Below are 20,072 nucleotides of genomic sequence, written 5' to 3'. Positions count from 1 at the left end.
ATTTTAAAAGGTCCTAGTCTNANATAGTCNAACTTCTTACTTAGTNGTTAACTCTTAAAATTTTTATATAGTAGCCATACTTTATCTCCCTCCTTAAGATCTAGTCCCTTAGATCTCTTAGCATCGTAATACTTTTTTATCCTTTACTGTACCACCTTAGCTGTTTCCATAAGGTCTGCATAAAGATTTATTAAACTCTTTATTCTTTACTTAGCTATACTACTTATCTTCTTTGCTTAATATAGCGATAATAAGGTCCTTAGCTTATATCTATAATTCGCCTTAAATAGTAACGTGCCCATTCCTTCTTATAGTGTTGTATTATATGTAAACTATATAACTAATAATAGCGATACCCAATTATTCTGTGTATAATTAATATAATACCTTAGATATTATTCTAGTGTTTAATTTAATCTTTCTGTTTAACCGTCTGTCTGTAGATAATATACGGTAAAAGTTACTACTTAAACTCTTTACTCTGCTAAGAACACTTCCTAGAATACTACTATAAATCTTAGATCTCTGTCTAATATAATCTTATTTAGTACTCTATATCTTATAAACACTTCTTTAATATAAATTCTAGTAATATCTTCCGCTAATATTTCTTCTAAATATGCTATAAAGTATCCCCACTTTATAAGCTTGTCTACTATTACTAAAATCGCATTATAATCTTATCTGGTGATAGGATCTCTTAACTTTAGTAACTTAATAATAAAGTCCTATAATATAACCTCCTATAGTCTCTCTAGTATTTTAATAGGTTATAGCTCTCTATATAGCTTATACCTTATTAGTTTATTCCTTTAGCAATCTAGATATTCTTTTATAACTTACCTAGCTAGTCCCTAAATTCTATTAATAATATATTCTTTTTAAAGTCTTAACACTAAGCCTATAGCTCCGTTATATCCTTAAGTTAATCCCTTATAAAATAACTTAACAAACTCCTTTGCAATAGACCTTAGTATATATATTACTTCTTAATTTTTATACTGCTCTAAGTCTAAATTCTCTACCTATATATCTTAGATCTTTTATATCTAATCACTCTCTAATAAATTATAGATCTGTTCTTCTTATATTGCTATAATTTTCGGATAATTATACCTAATTAATCTATCTATATCCTTTCGCAATAAAGCCCCTAATAGCTTTTTATCATTTTATAGTTTAGCCTTTCTACTTAGAGCGTCTGCTTATATATTCTCTGTACCCTTAATATACTAAATCTTAAAATAGTATTCTATAAGCATCTCTACCTATCTAACTTATCTACAATTAAGTTCTTTTATTATTAGGAACCCCATTAGGTTCTTATAATCCGTTTTAACTATAAATAGTTTTTTTATGCCTTATAAGAATAATCTCTATTCCTTTAGTACTATAACTATTTCTAATAACTCCTTATTATAGATGTTATAGTTTAGTTCTAGTAGTGTTATCTTTTAACTATAGTATGCCACTAGGTGCCATCTATCCTTATATTTCTATAGAAAGTATGCTCCTAGTATATAGTCTAATATATCTATCTTAACCACTATCTCTAACTGTGGTTAATAGATTTTAAGAACTAGCTCCTAGGTAAACAACTATTTAATTTTCTTAAACAGTTCCTTTTATTCCTCTCTTTATACCTATAGTTCTTCCTTCTTTATTAATCTTATAAGTGGCTTAATATCCTTTAACTATTAAGCTATAAACCTTCTGCAGTAATTGCAGAACCCTAGAAATAACCTTAACTATATTATATTTTCTAGTTCTTGCTAATTTACTATAGCCTTAATCTTCTTAGGATCTATGCTAAGTTAGCCTAGTTTAATAATAAATTTAATAAAATCTGTCTTTCTAGTAAAGAACTCGTATTTCTTAATTACTACTAGCATCTGTTCTTCCTATAGTCTCTTTAAGACCCATTTAACATATTCTTTATATTCTTTCTTACTTATTAAGTAGATAATAATATTATTAAGGTATACCATAACAAATTTATCTAAGTATTCTCTTAATACATTATTAATACGCTTCTAAAACGTTACTAGTGCGTTTATAAGCCTAAATTATATAACTAGTAGTTTATATAGTCCTTCCTTTAACCTAAAGGCTGCCTTTTATTTATTGCCTTCCTTAATTCTAATCTAATAGTACGCCTATTTTAGATCTATCTTTATAAAGATTTACGCGTTACCAACCCTATCTTAAATTTCGCTAATTAAGGGTAAAGGATACCTATCCTTCCTAGTAATGCTATTTAACTATTTATAGTCGATGCATAGCCTAAGTTTTCTATTCTTCTTTAGTACGAATAGTACTGGATATCCTGCTAATAACTGCGATAGTCTAATATATCCTTTTTAAAGATTTTCCTAGACAAACTCCTTAAGTGCCTATAACTCTTTTTCTGTTAACTTATAAGTTAGGTAAAACCTTAAACTTATTTCTAGTTCTAGCTCTATCTTATAATCCTATACTATATACTCTAATAGCTTTTCACTTTCTAGTAACTATAGCTTTTTACTATACTTATGGTATCTCTTTAGTATATAGCTTAATCCTTAACTGGTCTCCTTATATATCGCTCCAACTTAGTACTATACTAACTTAGTTTATTATTACATCTTATGTTATTATATATTTTTAATATTAACCTAACCTATAACCTAATTAATCTTTAGATTATATTTCTATAACTAAGGCATTCCTAATACTGCTTTATTATTCTCTAATAGTAATATATTAAAAGACATCTTAACTTATCTCCCTTTAATAGTTATCTAAATTGGTCCTATTTTAAGATTAATAATACCTCCTCCGTAGGCTATTAGATCTCCTAAAATTGTTACTAATAGATAAGGATGCTCTTTTTGCCTATATAGTAGCCCCATCCTTTTAACTACTACTAGTAAAATATAGTTTCGCGTTGCTCTACTATCTACTAATACTTTAAACTGCTAATCTTACTATTTAATTTTTAGGTTTAGGTGTTATCCTTAAATTCCTTTAAGGGTCTAAGGCTCTACTACTAGCTCCCTCTAGTCCTATAGGCCTCTACTTTTCCTAACTATTGGCTACTTAATCCTATTATACTTGGCTTATTCTTTAGCTAATACCTAGTTCGCTTTTTATCTTTAATATACTATAGATAGGTGTTTTCTAAACATTCCCACTATTGTTATCTATCTAAGCATTCTTCTATAAGGAATCTTCCTAGTTAAAGTATTAAATCTTCTTCCTTTTGGACTTCTGCCGGATGCCAGCTGTGTATATACTTAGCATTCCTATACTATTATTTATCTATTATCCAGTATATCCTTATAGGGTATTTTCGGTTCTTTTCCTTTGGATTTTTGTGTATCTTATATATATCGTCTATATATGCAATCTATAATAGCGTGTGGTGTGCTAGGTGCTTTGGGTTAACTCTTAGCTCGTCTTTATCCTTAAGTTTAAACCTCTATCGCACTAATCTAAACGTTATAACTTTATTCGCAGGTACTAAGACGCATTTTTTGCTTCTTTAGTCCTCTAATTATTCCTTTAGATCCTTTAATATTATAATTAAGGCTCCCTTAATATAATTTATTGCTTTTTCCATAATTAGGTAGTCTTAGATAACTTTTTTTATCTAACTACATATAGAAATCTTCCTACTTATTATTATATTATTGCCTATACTACTTTTAATATAGCTGCTAGAGTATATACGGTCTGTCCGTAAGGAAGTATCTTCTTATTACTACGTTATAATAGCCCTTTATGTATTGTTCTTTGAACCTAGTAGGAATCCCTAAATCCTCTTTATCTTCTAGTTTAGTAAGCTACTTAGCTCTTAGTATGCCTGCTCTTAGCCTATTAGTAATTCTTTATACGGGTGCTCTGTCCCTTATACGTCCTAATATACTAAATCTTTTATCTAGTTTCTATTCTTGCTATAAGGTAATTCTTACTTTAAATTCCTCTATAGTTTCTTTCTTTTCGCGTCTTATAAGTGGATCCTTAAAGTCTTCTTGCTTCTTAATCTTGGTATTAAACTTTTAATCTTTAGTCTAAACATCTTGTTTAACTAATAAGTCCTCTAGGTCTATATATTTGTCTCCTAATCTAACTGCTGTTTATATTATAGATTCTCTAATCTATAGCGATTGCCTGGGCGTAATCTATTAGGAGTAGCAGTTCGCCCTAGTTATCCTAGAAGTAGTTAATAAAAGGCTAGAGTCTCTAATCTAAATATTAATTTATAATCTCCGTCTGGCCGTCTGTCTGGGGGTAGTATACTATAAAGAGCTTTAGCCTAATACCTAGGATTTAGGTAAACTCGTTCCAAAAGGCCGATATAAATTATGGGCTGTAATTGGATATAATAGTATCTAGTAGTCCGTAAATATAGTAGACGTAGTGGATATACAGTTAGGCCGCCTCCTTGGCATTAATATTCTTATAACAGGGAATTAAGAACGGGCGCTTGCTAAAGCGGTTAACTAGAATTATAACTATATTATATCCGTCGCGGTCTATTAGTAGCTTATAGAAGTCTATAGAGATATACTGCCAGGGGCAGTTGGGTATTAGAAGAGGTTTTAATAGTCCTAGGGTTTTATCTTGTGGAATTATAGATCTACGGCAGCTGTCGCAATTCCATATATAATGGTCAATATCTATAACTATTCTAGGCTAGTAGTAGCGGTCACCAATAATCTTACAGGTCTTATTTTTTCTAGGGTAGGCCATAGAGACCTAGGTATAAGCTTCGGCAATAAGCTGAGTCCGTAAGTTCTGTTCTTTAGCTACTACTAGCCGTTTCTAGTGCTTAAGTAGTCCGTTTTTAGGGGACCATAGGCTAGCAACGTTCTTTACCTTTTTACGGTATTCCTATAGAGAGGGGGTTATTCGGTTAACCTGTAGTAGTTTATTAATAAGGTTAAGTTTAGAGGAGTTAACAGGACATATCTCGGCGCCTAAGGAGTCTATATTTAGTTCTGCCCGTATTTAGGGGTTAAAGTGTTCTAGTTATAGTAGCGTCTAGGTCCGTAGTAAAATCTTTATAGCCGTCTAGTTATTTAGGTCTTACTCGCGCCTTATAAGAGCGTCCGCGCGGTTTATAGCGCCTAGTCTATATATAATTAAGAAGTTAAACTAAGATAGGGTATCCGCCTAGCGTACCTACCGGGCTGTAAGGGCCTTAGTTATTATAAAGTATTCTAGGGCCTTATAATCTAAAACTACCTTAATTGGCTTAGGGGTCCCCTCTAGCTATATACGCCAGTGCTAAAAGCTAGAGATAATAGCCAGTATTTCTTTATTATAGATGTGGTAATTTAGCTTAGCATCTATTATAGTCTTTAAATAGTATATAATAGGGTGCTACTCTTCGTCCGGTTGCTTCTAGGAAAAAACACTAGCTATTACGCTGTTTAAGGTATCAGTTTCTAGCATTAAGGGCTATTTTAGGTTAAAATGGGTAAGTATAGGAGCTAATACCAGCCGTTTCTTAAGCTTATTAAAGGCCTACCTATATATAGCGTTAAAGTGGAAGGGCTAGTCTTTTCTAGTAAGATGGTTAAGAGGCCGGGCAATTCTGCTATAGTTCTTAATAAAGCGTCGGTAGAAGTTACAAACCCCTAAAAAGGATTATACCCCTTTTACGGTCTATAGGGGTGCCCACTAGTTAATTACAGCCGTTTTCTCTAGGTTGGTTTTAATTCCATCTATACTAATAATAAAACCTAGGTACTTTATATGCTTAACACTAAACTCTAACTTCTTAATATTAACCTAGAGGCTAGCCTCACGGAGCCGTTATAGGACTTTATAGACGTGCTCCTTATATTTTAGCTCATTTTTAGAGTAGATTATAATATTATCTAAATAGGCCGTATAGAAATCGTTAAGGTAGTTAAAGAGTATATCATTTATATACCGCTAGTACGTAGCTAGTCCGTTAGTTAGTCTAAAAGGGAGTACTTTATATTTATACGTTCCGTAATAGGTCTAAAATATAGTAAGATCTTTAAACCCGGGGTCTATCTTAATTTAGTGGAAGGCCTAGCGGATATTAAGCTTTATAAAGACCTTAGCTCTACTTATTTAGGCTAGAGTCTTATTAAGTAGGGGCAGCGGATAGCGATCCTTGCGGGTTATATTATTTAGCTTATAGTAGTTAATACAGAAGCAGAGTCCTCTATTTAGCTTTTTAATAAAGAAAATAGGCGAGGTAAAAGGGGCTTGGCTAGGCTTAATAAAGCCCTTATTTAGGTTATTAATAAAATACTACTTTATAGCCTGCAATTTAGTAATAGACTACTTATAGAGGGGGCTAAAGCTAAGGGTATTTTCTTTACCCTACTTAATCTTAATCTTATAGTTATATAGTTAGTAAGGTAAAAGTATATTAGACGCTACTTTAGAGAATACGTCCTTAAATTTCTGGTGTTAATAGGGCAGCTTTTGTTCTACTAGTTTCTTATCTATAAGCTCGCTTTCTTATCCACTAAGCTTATTTCCCTTTTCCTTAATTATTTAATTAATTTCGTATAAGCTCGTCGTAAAGGCGACGGTATTAGGCTAAACTAAGTTCCGGTAGAATCCTATAGCACTAATATAGCAGACATTAACTAGTAGGAGGTCCGCTAGTTTCCTTATAGCCGTTTTATAGACTATATTTTACGGTCTAGGGTTTATAATCTTTCTTAGCTCCTATTCTATCTTCCACAGGTTATCCCTCCGATCTATTAGTTTAGTATAACGTCCGACGTCCCTTACTGTTCTTTATAGCTATATAGGGCCTAAGCTCTCTATAGGGGGCTTTTTTAGGTCACTACTAACTTCCTAGGTCTTTAATGCGGGTGGCGTAATATAGGTAGTTTAGGGGCGATGTAGTATACAGATCCGTTGCAAATTAAGCTATATATCTTTCTTAAAGGCCTAGTCCCTACACATAGCATCGGCCTAGTAAATAGTATTAATCTAGGGCCGTATAAGGTTTTCTATTATAATACTGATTTCTTTTATAAAGGAAGGGGTTAGGGGTAGGGTTTCGGGCTAGGTAAGCCATCTACTCTATACATCGAGCTATAAGCCTAAATAGGCTAGCTATTTTCGCCCTAAAATTATATTATAGCTACCTAGGTCCGTAATAAGGAAGGGGGCGTTATACTGCCTTCGTCCGTTAACACAGAGGTAAATCTATAAGATAGTCGTAATAGGTGGTCCTATCTACCCATTATACCCACGGATAGGAATTAGTTTAGGCAGTTCTTTAATAGGTGCATTTAGAAAGTTAGCCAGCTTTACGGCATACTAGGTGTCTATTAAGGCAAAGGCATTTGCTCTAGAGTTAGCTAAAGCAAAGGTTAAAACTTGGTATTTATTGCGGAATAAAGTACAAGGAATAGTGTAGCTTCTTCTACTAATTAGCCAACCTAGATTAATATCTAACATATCAATCCCTTTTAACCCTAGAGAGGAGTCTTCCTCTAGGGTTCCTCTTTTTCCGACTCTATGCTGTCCTCCTAGATTAACAAAACCTCGTCTACTTTTGCGTTTATTAGACAATCCTTTACATAGTAGCCTTTCTAACCATAAGAAAAGCAAGCTCCTTAAGCACTAAGGGCCTATATACGGGGGTTGCTATACATAGGCCAAGCATTCGCTAGACCTATGGTAGGGCTAACCGCATAGCTAGCTGCTAAATTGGCGGCGGGCTGTATAGGTGGTGCTATAGGGGTTACCGATCGTGCCGGGGCATTACGGGCCGTTCTTATATTGCTTGTGGTCTGATTTAAAGGGTTTCTGGCTTTATACTATTCGGCACGTACCTTAATTTAGTAGAGGCCTTAGTTAATAGCTAAGCACTAGTCTATAAGTTCCTTTAGCGTCTATATAGTAGTAAAAACTAGCAGTACGGCTCGCTATAGGTCTAGGGTAAGCTTGTTAAATAGGTCTAGTATTAGATCTTCCTAGGGAATTCGAGCCTGGCCGGCTAGGTATAGAAAGCGGGTCTAAAAGGCCAAGAAGGTCTCCGTCGTTTTTATATTTAGGCTTTTATAATTAAGTCAGGCGTTCTATACTTTAAAGGGGTCCTTATAAATAGAAGATAGGTACACGATTATCTCTTCTCTAGAGAGGAAGGGATCTACTAAGTCCTATATATATTAAGGACATAAGTACGTCTATATATCCCCGCTAGTACGGCCGAAGACGTAGGCTATTTTAGCCTAAGTAGTAGGGAAGTGGTCTGTATTGACTTTAAGCTTATTCTATAATTAAAGCTTCTAATTATTAAATATAGGGTTAGTTCCGTCTGTAAGTAACAGGGGGTCCGCAACCTTTGCGGACCGTAATAATACTAATGCTGTACGTTGGCCTAGAGCCTTAAGGACTATAGCAAGTCTCTAGGTGTCTAATAACTCTTCGCTAGGTATAGGGGGTTCTCTGGCTTTAAGCAGCTCTCAAAGTCATTTGATTTTGGTATTAGCTGCTATAAGCTCTACCTAGAAGTTTAAGTTAGTTACTATTTTACTATTGGAGGTATTTAAGGGTCCTACGTCTGCTTTACCGGCTGCTGTATTTCTTAGCATTATAGTTATTGGGGTAACTTTTAGTAGGATTCTGTAGGGGTTTTAGTCTATGCGTATTCTATAGATTTTGTTATTCTTTTCTATTCTTTTGGTTCTGTTTTGTTCTTTAAGTTTTAGTAATAGTCTTTAGGTCTATTTTTATATTTTATTCTTATTTATAGTCCATAGATATTTTTAAGTTCCTTCTTAGGAAGAAGAGGTAGTTAAGCTTTAGATAATATTAGCGACTTAGTCAATCAAGGCACGAGCACGGTAAGAGGGACGCGTAAGCCTATATAATTGGTAGTTTATAAACAAGGATCTAAAGCTAGAGAAAGGAAAGTAGATAGAGGGTAGTGCCGCTTGACGCTATATACGATCCTCTAGTCACGTGACGGCAACTGTTTAAAACTGTCTACGACTATTCGTTATAATCCACCAATATCTATTAGCCACAATCCACTAGTTTTTACTAGTGCCGTAACACTATATATGTAAAAAGGCTAAAAACTAGTCCTGCCTTAAGCTATAGCCCTAATCCTTATAGTTTCTAAAGCTTATCCGTTCTATATCTAATTTAACTTATTTACTTTTTTTATAAGCTTTTTTTATAGGTCGCAATAACACTATAGTATTAGAGCGCTTTTTATAATTTGTAGATTATAGACCTTAGTCCTAATATTCTTTTAGAATATCTTTATAATAATTAAGGTAATTCTCTAGTTCCTATATAGAGTCCTTAGTGGGCTAGCCTAGCTATTTAACTTTATATTAAAGCTTGTTCTTAACAGACTTATAGCATAGTATAGCTTTAACCTTATACTACTTGCCTACCACCTTAAGGTGTTTAATTAGGCCTAGACGGAAGTTCTTTTTTAGTAGTAGTCTATGCTATAACTTTAGTAGGTTTATATAAAACACTAAATATATATATAGGTTATAGATAGGGGTAGCTAGAGACAGTAGGCTAACTTACTAATTTATTCCTTAATTTAGAAGGGACCTAGGTATCTTATATTAAGCTTCTTTAATAGTTAATAGGTCTTAATATTTGTTAAATATAATAAAACCTTATCGCCTACTCCAAAATACTTATCCTAGTGCTTACGGTTATACTAAAGTCTTTACTACTCTTAGGTATTTTATAGGCTCTACTTTATAAACTTCTATTACTCCTTTTATTTTTAAAGGTATCCTTATACTCTTTAGTAGATATCCTTAAACTTCCTAGTAAAATCCTATAACTAATTATACGGCCTTAGCCAGTAATTATTAGGTATACTATTAAACCTAAATAATTAGACGCTATAAGTAATCTAAATTAGTGTATACTTATATAATACGTATTGCTTTAAATTATAAGCGTACTTTATATACGGAAGTAGCTTATACTAGTTATCTTACTAGTAGTTTAAATATATTTATAGGTAAGACTTTAGTTCCTAGTTTTAGCGTTTTATTTACCCATCTATTTATAAATAGAAAGCTATACTATAATAATAGTCTATTTTTAAATAAAAGTATAGATTTAACTAGTACTAGATTATAAAAACGCTACCCTTATTAGTAATAATAGAGTGCGGTTAATCTACTTTAAGAAAGTATTTCTTCTTAATTAGGCTGGCGAGCGCTTATATATAAATCGTCTTATTAATAAAAAGGTATTAGACGTACTTTAAAAACCTATTAATAAGTATAAGGACTAAATTGTATATTCGTCCTTAGCTATCTTTAAATAGTAGGAGATCCGTAATAAAGTCTATAGCGTAATATTGCTATAGCTTACTAGCGGGGGAAACTAATTTAAGTAAACCTTATAGCTTATACCTACGGATCTTATATACTTAACACTTTTATAATAGCTAATATACTCCTTTGCTTTCTAATTAAGCTTTAGCCAATAGTATTTACGCTAAAGTAATTCCACTATTTTTGCTTAACTATAGTGGCTGCCTAAAGGATTATTATAATTCTTTATAAGAATCTTCTATTATAGATTTACTTCTTATAGCACCTAAACCTTACTATCTCTATATAGTAGGCCTATTGGGTCTAGTTTCTAATAATAGCACCTAGTAGCTTCCTTTCCGTTATATTTCTAGTTTACTTCCACATTAAAGATAATATAGAAAGCGTCCCTTTATTGCACCTTATAGATAAAATCCATTAACCTTTTAAATAGTTCCTAAGTAAAAGCTATTTTATTCTATACTACTCTAAATATAAGACTAGATAGTACTATAGATCTTATAACTCTTTAATATATATATATAATAGGAAGGCCGCTATAAGGTTAAAGTCCTTTAATTATTATAGGGCTCTAAGTTCCAATTACTTTATAGCTTTACTATTAGTTTAAGGGGATAGCTTAGTAATTAAAGATGGTATATTATTAGGTTCTAATAATATATTAGGGACGTCCTATCTAGGTATATTTAGACCCTTATTAGTAATAAACTAGGTACTAGCTAGAACATTAGTAGAAATTAATAGGGCTTATACTACCTAAGACTTGGTATATAAAGCTATAGGTGCTTAAGTATTCTATACCTAGAGCTTATTTTATAATATAGGGAGTAAGATATCTATTATTTGTTTTCCTTCTCCCGTTTTAAAGCCTTTAGTATAATTTAGCTATTATAACGGTTTATTAGTAGGGTTGTTTTCCCCTAGCTTATATTTAATCTTAAAATTAAATTATATAAGCTTCTCTACCTATTTAGCTTATTAAGGTATAAGCTCCTTTATAGTTATAAAGTAGCGTAGATTATAATAATCTAAGAGTATATAAGTAGTATGGCTTATGTGCTTAAGGTAATATTACTACTATTTAAAGCAGTTAACTATAGCCAGCAGTTCCTTATTGTGGGTATAATACCTAACTTTAGGTCCCTAGAATTTTCTACTATAGAATACTACTAGTCTCTAGTAGAGTTAGGTAGCGTTTAGATGCTTATTAGGTTATAGTAGGATACTAATAAGGGCAAAATTTAATATATTAGTAATTATTATTAATAGCTAATCTAGGTTAAAATACCATAGTAATAAAGCTTTTATAAACTTTGCGTATAGTTTTTAAAAGGCCTTTTAAACCTTTCCGGGCTATAACCATAGCTTATACTATTTAGTTAGTCCCTTTTTAGTTTTCTTCTTTACCGCCTTTAAGCTTTTTACTTCTTAGGTTAGGTTTTAAAAAGCTTCTATAATATAGTTAAATAGGTATTAGGCGACGTCTAAGCAGTTATAGATAAAGCGCCTATAGAAATTAATAAAGCCTAGAAATACTTAGATATTTTAGTAGCTCTCTAGCTCTGGCTACTCTTAGATTATCTATACCTATACTAGGTCTATAACTATACCTATAGGTATTATAATATAACCTAGGAACTTAACCTGCTTAGTATTAAAGATATACTTTAACGCCTTAGTGTAGAGGCCCTAATTATCTAAACATTCTAGCACTTTACGGATATATTACTTGTGCTAATCCTTATCTTCTAAGTAGATTAGGATGTTATCTAAATATATAACGTATATACGGTTAACTAGTCCCCTTAAGGCTCTATAAATATATAATTAAAATATTATAGGTATATTATCTAGCCTAAAAGGCATTACTAGATACTTAAAGTGGCTGTATTAGGTCTTAAAAGCGGTCTTTTACTTATTCTCTTCTTTAATATAGAGCCTATAATAGGCGTCTTGTAGGTCCAGCTTTATAAAGATCTTCGCCCTAAATAGTTAATCTAGCATTTTACTAACTAGTAATAGTAGGTAATAGTTCTTAATTATAATCTTATTAAGACCGCGATAGTTTACGTATAGCCTTATAGTTCTATCTAGTTTTAGAATAAAGAGGATTGACGCGCCTACTAGCGACTTACTAGGCCGGATTTACCCCTGTTTTAGTAAACCATTAAAGTACTCCTATAGGATCTTAAGCTCTTTATAAAAGAGGTTATAAATAAAAAGGTTTAGTAGTTATTTACCTTCTTCTAGATTAATTATATAATTATACTCTAAGTTTTATAGTAGGATTTTAGCTCTCCTACCTAAAAATACCCTTAGTAAGTCCCTTAGGCCTACTAGAATATTTAATAAATTAGGGTTGTGTTTATCCTCTATATTATTATTAGGTAGGTCCTAAAGCTCCCTTAAAATACTCGCGGGTAGCGTTATACGCTATAGTGGTTACTTATATATAATTACCACCGTATATTAAACCGTTATATATAGTAGCTAGTAGAGGGTAAAGAATTCTTTAACGTAACGTTTAAGGTATTAAAGTATACTCTCTATATATTGCTTAAGCTAGAGTAACCTATAGCGGTTAAAGTATCTTATAAGATTTTTAAAATCGCCGCTTTTTTATAATATCTCCGCGACCTATTTAGTAGTTCCCTATAGGATCTTTATTATAAAGGGGTTATTACTTATTATTGGTCATACAGGGTGACTTACCAATAACGACTACTCGAGTAGGTTATAGTGATGTTGGTTAATAAAGCTTATTTATTAGAATAAGGAAGGGCAAGGAGCTTAAAACTCCTCGCCACGCTAGTGCCGCGGCGTCACGTGACGACCGCTTACCTCATTCCCGACACTAGCAACTCTTCTTTTATAGTTGCCATCTATATACAAATACTGCTTAACTAGCGTAACAAATATCAATCCTTTTTATTTACTATTGCCGTTATAATATAAGTCTCGCTGTCCTAAAATATGCCTCTTAGCACGCAGTGCTTTCTTACTTAGGAGTTATAGGTGGATATTATATCTAGGCCGCTAAGGCGCTAGTTATAAGCGAGCTAATAGTGATTTTCTATCCCGGGGATGGAAAATCCTAATTAGCTAGTTAGAATTAGAGTTTACAGATTATTATACTCCTACTCCCTTTTAACCTAATCTTTAACCTATATATATAGAGTATTTATATTAACAAACGTCTCTAAAGCCTTATTTAGGTTTACCTTTATTATTATATCTACCGGGTTATCTTAACCGTTAATCTATTAAATCTTAAAGAGTTCTTGCCGTTTATAAGATTGATAAAGTGCCATAATATTAATTATAAGGCGCTTCTCCTTTATAGTACTAAGCTTAACTAAGCACTTATAGAGGAAGTATAAGTTAGTATATACGATTATAGGGATAATAGAAAGTTTAAGTTAATCTATAATTATTTTTAGGGTAGTTCCAATTGTAATTACTATATTAACTCCGCTAACTATTCTATATATTTCTAACGCTAAAACGCTTTAAGTAACGCGCTTACTTTTAGTTAAGCTCTAATAAATAAGATTACTATAGATTATAAAGTTATTTTCTCTAGTAGATTTATTTACGATAATAATCTTATATCCTAACTAGGAGCTAAAATCTTTGTTATTTATAAACGACCTATTAATAAATATAAAGAGCTTAGCGGTAGGGAGATTAGTAGGTATATAGAGTAGTCCCTAATTAAGATGGTTTATTTACTAGGAAAGACGCTTATTTAGGGCAAGAATATTATCCTTAGTTAGTTTCTAGTATTAAGCGGCAATAGAGAGGTTAAATAAAGCCTTAGGTTAATAGATAGAAGCAATATAAGCTTTATAAGCGCGTTGCTCCATATATTCTTACTTTAGAGAATTAACGTTAATAACGTTGATCTTTTTACCTTAACCCTTCTAGCGTAAAGTAATAGAATCCTTATTTAGGGAGAGGATACATCTATTAAAGAGTAATAGTGTTATTAAATTAAGCTTTTCCTTTAGCTTTACTATAAGATTTACCTTTACTAGCTTGTCTTTTTTAAGAGCTAAGAACTGATCGTCTTCTAAGATAATTATATTATTAGTTTATATACCAATGATTCTAAATAGAGTTTCTATAGTTATAATAAGGAAGTTAGGATTAAATATAGAAGTAGTTATTAAAAGCTTCTCTTTATAGTGCTTGCTGTAGGTAGCCTACTAGTAAGTTCCTGCCTATGTAATTCTATATAATGGCTTAAGCACAACTATAATTATATCTTTAGGATACTGGTAGCGAATTTGCTCTAGAAGGTATGCTAATATTAAGCGCTAAAGGTGCGTCTTTAATTGGGTGTAGGCTTAAGTAATATCTTATAAATAAACCGCTATTCTATTCTTTATTAAGGAGGGAGCTAACGTAACAATAACTTGCTAACTAGCTTGTTAAATTATAGGAGATTGCGTAAGAATTACCTCCTTACTATTATTATTGTAACCTTAAATAATAAGCCTTAATTTCTTAAATAGGGCGTTAGTAGCTTTGCCTTTAATCTTATTAACCATTCTTAACTTAAAGATGTAAACTCTATTAAACTTAATAAGGTTATACTTCTTAAACTTAAAGACTCCTCTTATAATAAAACCATTAATCTCCTACTTATTAGATGCTTAGAAAGGAGCTTTAGGAGTTATAATATAACCTTCCTTTTAGAGCTGTTTTACGAGCTTAAAGTTAGCCTTCCCCTTAGCTGTTATAAAGGCTATTAACAACTTAACTCTATTCTTAATAGCGGCAATAAATTGCTCTTTAAAATTAATAAGATATTAGCGATTTTGTAATCCTTTTAGGCAACCTCTACCACGTCATAGTTACGGCACCTCTACTATAATTATATTAGAATTATAGTCGCCTTTTAGAGTATATTAATTGTAGTTCTCCTTTAGGGTATCCTATAAAGGCTTAGAACTATTATCTTTACAGTAAGGCTTAATAATAGTTAAATATAATTAGGTAGGTCTATAAGGCATTTAAATAGTATAAATTTAACTATTAATTATAATAAGTTAATGTAGACCTAACTACCCTCCCTTTTTACGCTATACGCGTACTTTAGACTAGAGTAGTAGATTAAGCGTAGTTAAGGTATTTAGGCTATTTTTTATTTCTAATACGTCGTTAACCTAGCGTATAGCGTAGAGACATTATACCTCCTTTATTGCCTTGCGAATAGCCTTAGCTTATTATATAATAGAGGGAGATAGTAAAGAATTATTAGTTATTTAAGGGTAGGCGCTAAAGACTAGTAATATAGGTATAAGTCTATCTAGGCTAGCGGAATTGTTAATGACTTTAATAGCTATTTGTAAGGTAAGTTCTTTACTAATATTTTTTAGTTTTAAAGAGATAATCTTATATGCGTGGCGTAATAGCGTATAATATTACTTTACTTTTCTAATACTATTATATGCCTTAATAGGGACTTCCTTAACCTTAATTACTATTGCCTTTATCTATTATTAAAACTCTATAGATAAGAAGTTCTTTCCTACATTATAGACGATTTAATTAGGGGGTCCTAGGTAGATATTTATCTAGCATAATTATAGGGTGTCCTATGCGTTTCTAGCTAATATATCCTTTAAGAAACGTGCGGCTTAAAAGGAGGTTAAGAAGTTAATAACTTAAAGTATTAGCTTGCCGCTAAGATATATAACGTTAACAATAATATAAAAGTTAAAGTTGTAGTTATCTTTAAGGGTAAACTTAAATTGGCTAGGGGACTTCTAGTTTATTTAGTAGTAATAATAGTACTTTATAAGATGCTTAATTGCCTTAACCTTAACTTTATAGCCTNCTTNCTAAAGAACNNTAAGNAATTAATAAANNGATAGGTNGCTAAAANNANGGTATAGTTNACGTAACTCTAACTTAGTTAGGTAGCTTTAAGTAATACTCTTTTGTAGTTAATAAAGGAGCAACTAAGGGTAACCCTACTTACGTATAATACGTACCCAACTATCTCCCTATACGAGTATATTCTTAAGGTTATTAAGCTTAACGCCTAATTTATCTATATTTCTAATGTAAAATAGAAATAGAGTATTTATGGGAATAACGTGGAAAGTAATATACCCTAAGGGGGTTTGGACCCTAATTGTGCTAAGAGAGATTATAGTACCCTTGCCAAAACGAATTATATATTGGCCTGCCGTTAAATAGTTAATCTAAATAGAGTTATTAAGCTGCTAAAGGGCTTAAACTTAAGGTTTTCCTACTATAGATACTCCTACGGCTCTAGTATCTGGCATAATACTATAGAAGATATTTGCTAAGTATCTGTTGTTAAAGGAGAACACGGAGCTCTCCTTTAGCTTATTAAAGATATTTAACTTTGTAATAGAATAGAGCGTAGATTAGTTATTAAGAATAGCGATAGTTTATATACTATCTACCTCACCATACTTAGTAAAGTATTGGTTAGGTAAGTAGTCCTTAATTTCTATATCTATAAGGAGCTATTTAGCCTTATTAACCTTACCCTTAAGATCTTCTACGCCTTTATATTAAACTAAAAAGCTTTAAAAGTAGGCCGTAGTGGCCTTATAATTTCTAACGTTTTTTTATACTTTGGCGAAACTTATTATATGCCTTCTTTTATTTATTAAGAGAATGCCTAGTTAACTAATAATTCGGTTTCTTACAAACATAATACTTCTTTTAGTAATTACTTTAAAATAAACCTCTATAAGGACCTCTACCTTTACCTTATAATTATTAATTATACCCTCTACTATATTGCCTACTACGGCTACTATATATTCAATCAGTCTAGTTATAATTATATTAGTTAGGTGGGTTAATCAAAGTAGGTTAGAGTCAGGCGTTAAATTACTATACTTTTTAAGAGCGTAGAGCGGTGCTAATAGAAGATCTTAATTAAGTATATATACCTTTATAAGTATNTGCAGGATTAAAGAGAGTAAGGTTGTATTCTTTAACACCTTAGCATACGCTAATAACTTAATTATATAGGCTAAAATCCTCTTAATATAATTCGGATAAACTATACTAAATTATTTAAAGTTAATTAAAGAGCTTTTAAAGATAATTAAGCCGAGGGATACCTAGGTTCGTAGTAATAATCCTTAAAAAGGTAGTCTCTCTCCATTCTAATATATACTGCTATTTATTTTCTTCTGTTTTAAAGTGGTATCTTAACTTATATATTATGCGGTTAAAATTATATCCTTTTCCTACTAAATAATTATAATAGAAGGTACTAGCTTAGCCCTTAAGTATAACAGAATAGGCGTTGTGGTACTAATTAGACTTTATTCCTACTTTCTAGCAATAATTATAGAAGATACGTAGTTTCGAATTAAGAATATTATATAATTCCCTACTAAACTTCTTCTCCTAATTTAAATAGAGCTTTATAAGCTCTATAAGCAATTTTAAACTACCTCTAATTTAAGATTAAGATAAAGGAGGTAGGAGTTATATTATAGGCTATAGTAGGGACGTAGGTCTAATCGGTGGAGTCTAAAGGTTAGTAAATTATAAAGTAATAGGATCCTATACCTGCTCTTATTAGGGTATAGTATCTAAAGTTAAAGTTACGGGTTAAATTGGATATAGAGGAGTTAAAGGCGGAGGTAGATTTATCTTTAGAGGTGTATTACTTGGATTCTATCATAAGTTAAGCTTCCTTATAGTGCGTAGTTGGTGCTTAATCTCTTATAGAGTCTATTCGTGCTTTTTTTTACGTTAATAACCTACTCCTAAATATTGTCTCTAATAGTACCCCTATCTATAGGTATAAACACTCTATACTCCCGCAAGAAGTTATAGAAGTCTTATATAATATCCTTTTTTATAAAAGTCTATGTTCCCTTTATCCATCTAATAAAGTCCTCCCTTATATAGTACTATAGTATAATGTTATCATATTCGCTATCTTTATAGTATACTATACGGTGTAATAAGAATCTATTTAAGTCTTGCTAATTAGCATCTTTAAGGTTAGTTATATTGGTGTTTTATATCTCTAGGTTAATGTCTTTCTCGTACTTCTTTAGGTAGGTTAACGTTATAATAGAATCTACGAAGGTACACGGAGGGTATTAAGGTTGTTGTTTGACGTGCAGTTAGGTATTAAGGTAGTTGTTTAACGCGTTTTAATAAAAAGATTAAGGAGAATAAAGGTTGTTTAATGTGTAATTGGGTAGTAATTGTAATCCTACGGTTTATGAAGGTACACAGGGGTATTAAGATGGTTGTTTAACACGTTTTTAATAAATAGAATAAGGAAATAAAGGTTGTTTAATGCGTTTTGGACGTTAACTTAGGACCCTAGATTTAGTAACACTTCTGACCTAAAGTACTTAACCAAATCTTTATAAACGCGGTTGTTCTGCGTAATAGACGCAACTTGGTATCTTCTAGTGCTTAGTAACACTTCTATTAGTTTTCCGTAAGTCTAAGATAGCATAGTATCGCCTGGATCCATTCCATATAAGCGTATATAGCACCCCTATATAAGACTGTCTCTTTTATTTGAAAACCTAGCTGCTCTATGGTTAACTGTGTATTTAACCACTAATTAGTGTTAGTTATACAGGGTGACTTACTAATAATGACTACTCGAGTAGGTTATAGTGATGTTGGTTAATAAAGCTTATTTATTAGAATGAGGAAGGGCGAGGAGCTTAAGACTCCTCGCCACGCTAGTGCCGCGGCGTCACGTAACGACCGCTTGCCTTATTCCCGACACTTATACTAGGCTTTATACCTATCTTACTATTAAATAGGGGTTAGATTTAATACTCCTTTAGGTATAAAGCGTATACTATTTTATTTAGGGCTATATTTTCTAAAATATCCTTTAGGCTTATTAGTAATATATACCCTTCTAAATCTTTATTATTCTATTATTTAAAGGCTCCCGTCTTAAAGTATATTTTAAGATCTACTTTTATAAGCTAAGGGTATTTAAGAATAAGGTTATAACCTACGAAGTTAGCCGCCGAAAAGGGTTGCGGGCTAACTACCTTAGTACGGTTATATATATAGGCCACTAATACTATAAGCTTATAGGTACTATATAGTTTAATCTAGTACTTATTTAGAAAGCCTATAATAGGTTTTTACTACCTTTATAATAGGATAAGTTTATACTCTTTTACCAAATTATATTATATAAGATTAATTTTAGCGCTACTATTATATAGTGCTTAAAACTAACATACTTTACCTATAGGGAGTATTATTTCTAGCTTAATAGCAATACAAAGAGTCTCTTCTTTTGTATCTTGCCCTAGTTATAGCTAAAAGAGGTCTATAACTAGGGCTTTTCTTTTTTTAAATTATTAGTGCGGTTATTACCCTACTTATTTTTTTAATAGGATCTACTTTAGAGTTTTCTCTTAACTTCTTAAAGTATTCCTATAAAGGTACCGGATAGGTATTAGGTTAGCTCTGAAAGTCTTTCCTATTATTTAAGGTTCCTAACTTTAACCCTTTTAAAGTTCTTTTTAAAAACGGCTTCTTTAAAGGTTAGGCCTGCCCTATATTACTACTAGAGTGCCTACGCTTTTAGTAACCTCTTAGCTGTCTATTAAAAAAGGTCTAGTTCCTTACCGTATCTTTAGCGTTTAAAACTACTTATTTAAAATCCGTATATATAGTAATCCGCAATAGGGCTTCTACGCGCTTTATTTTATTATAAATTACTAGCTTAATTTTAGCCTAGATAAACCTAATCCTTTCCTT

The sequence above is a fragment of the Cenococcum geophilum genome (genome assembly GCF_001692895.1).
Source record: "Cenococcum geophilum 1.58 unplaced genomic scaffold K441scaffold_6, whole genome shotgun sequence".
NCBI classification, from domain to species: domain Eukaryota; kingdom Fungi; phylum Ascomycota; class Dothideomycetes; order Gloniales; family Gloniaceae; genus Cenococcum; species Cenococcum geophilum.
The sequence above is the reverse complement of the archived record's forward strand: the minus strand, read 5'-3'. Positions refer to the sequence as shown.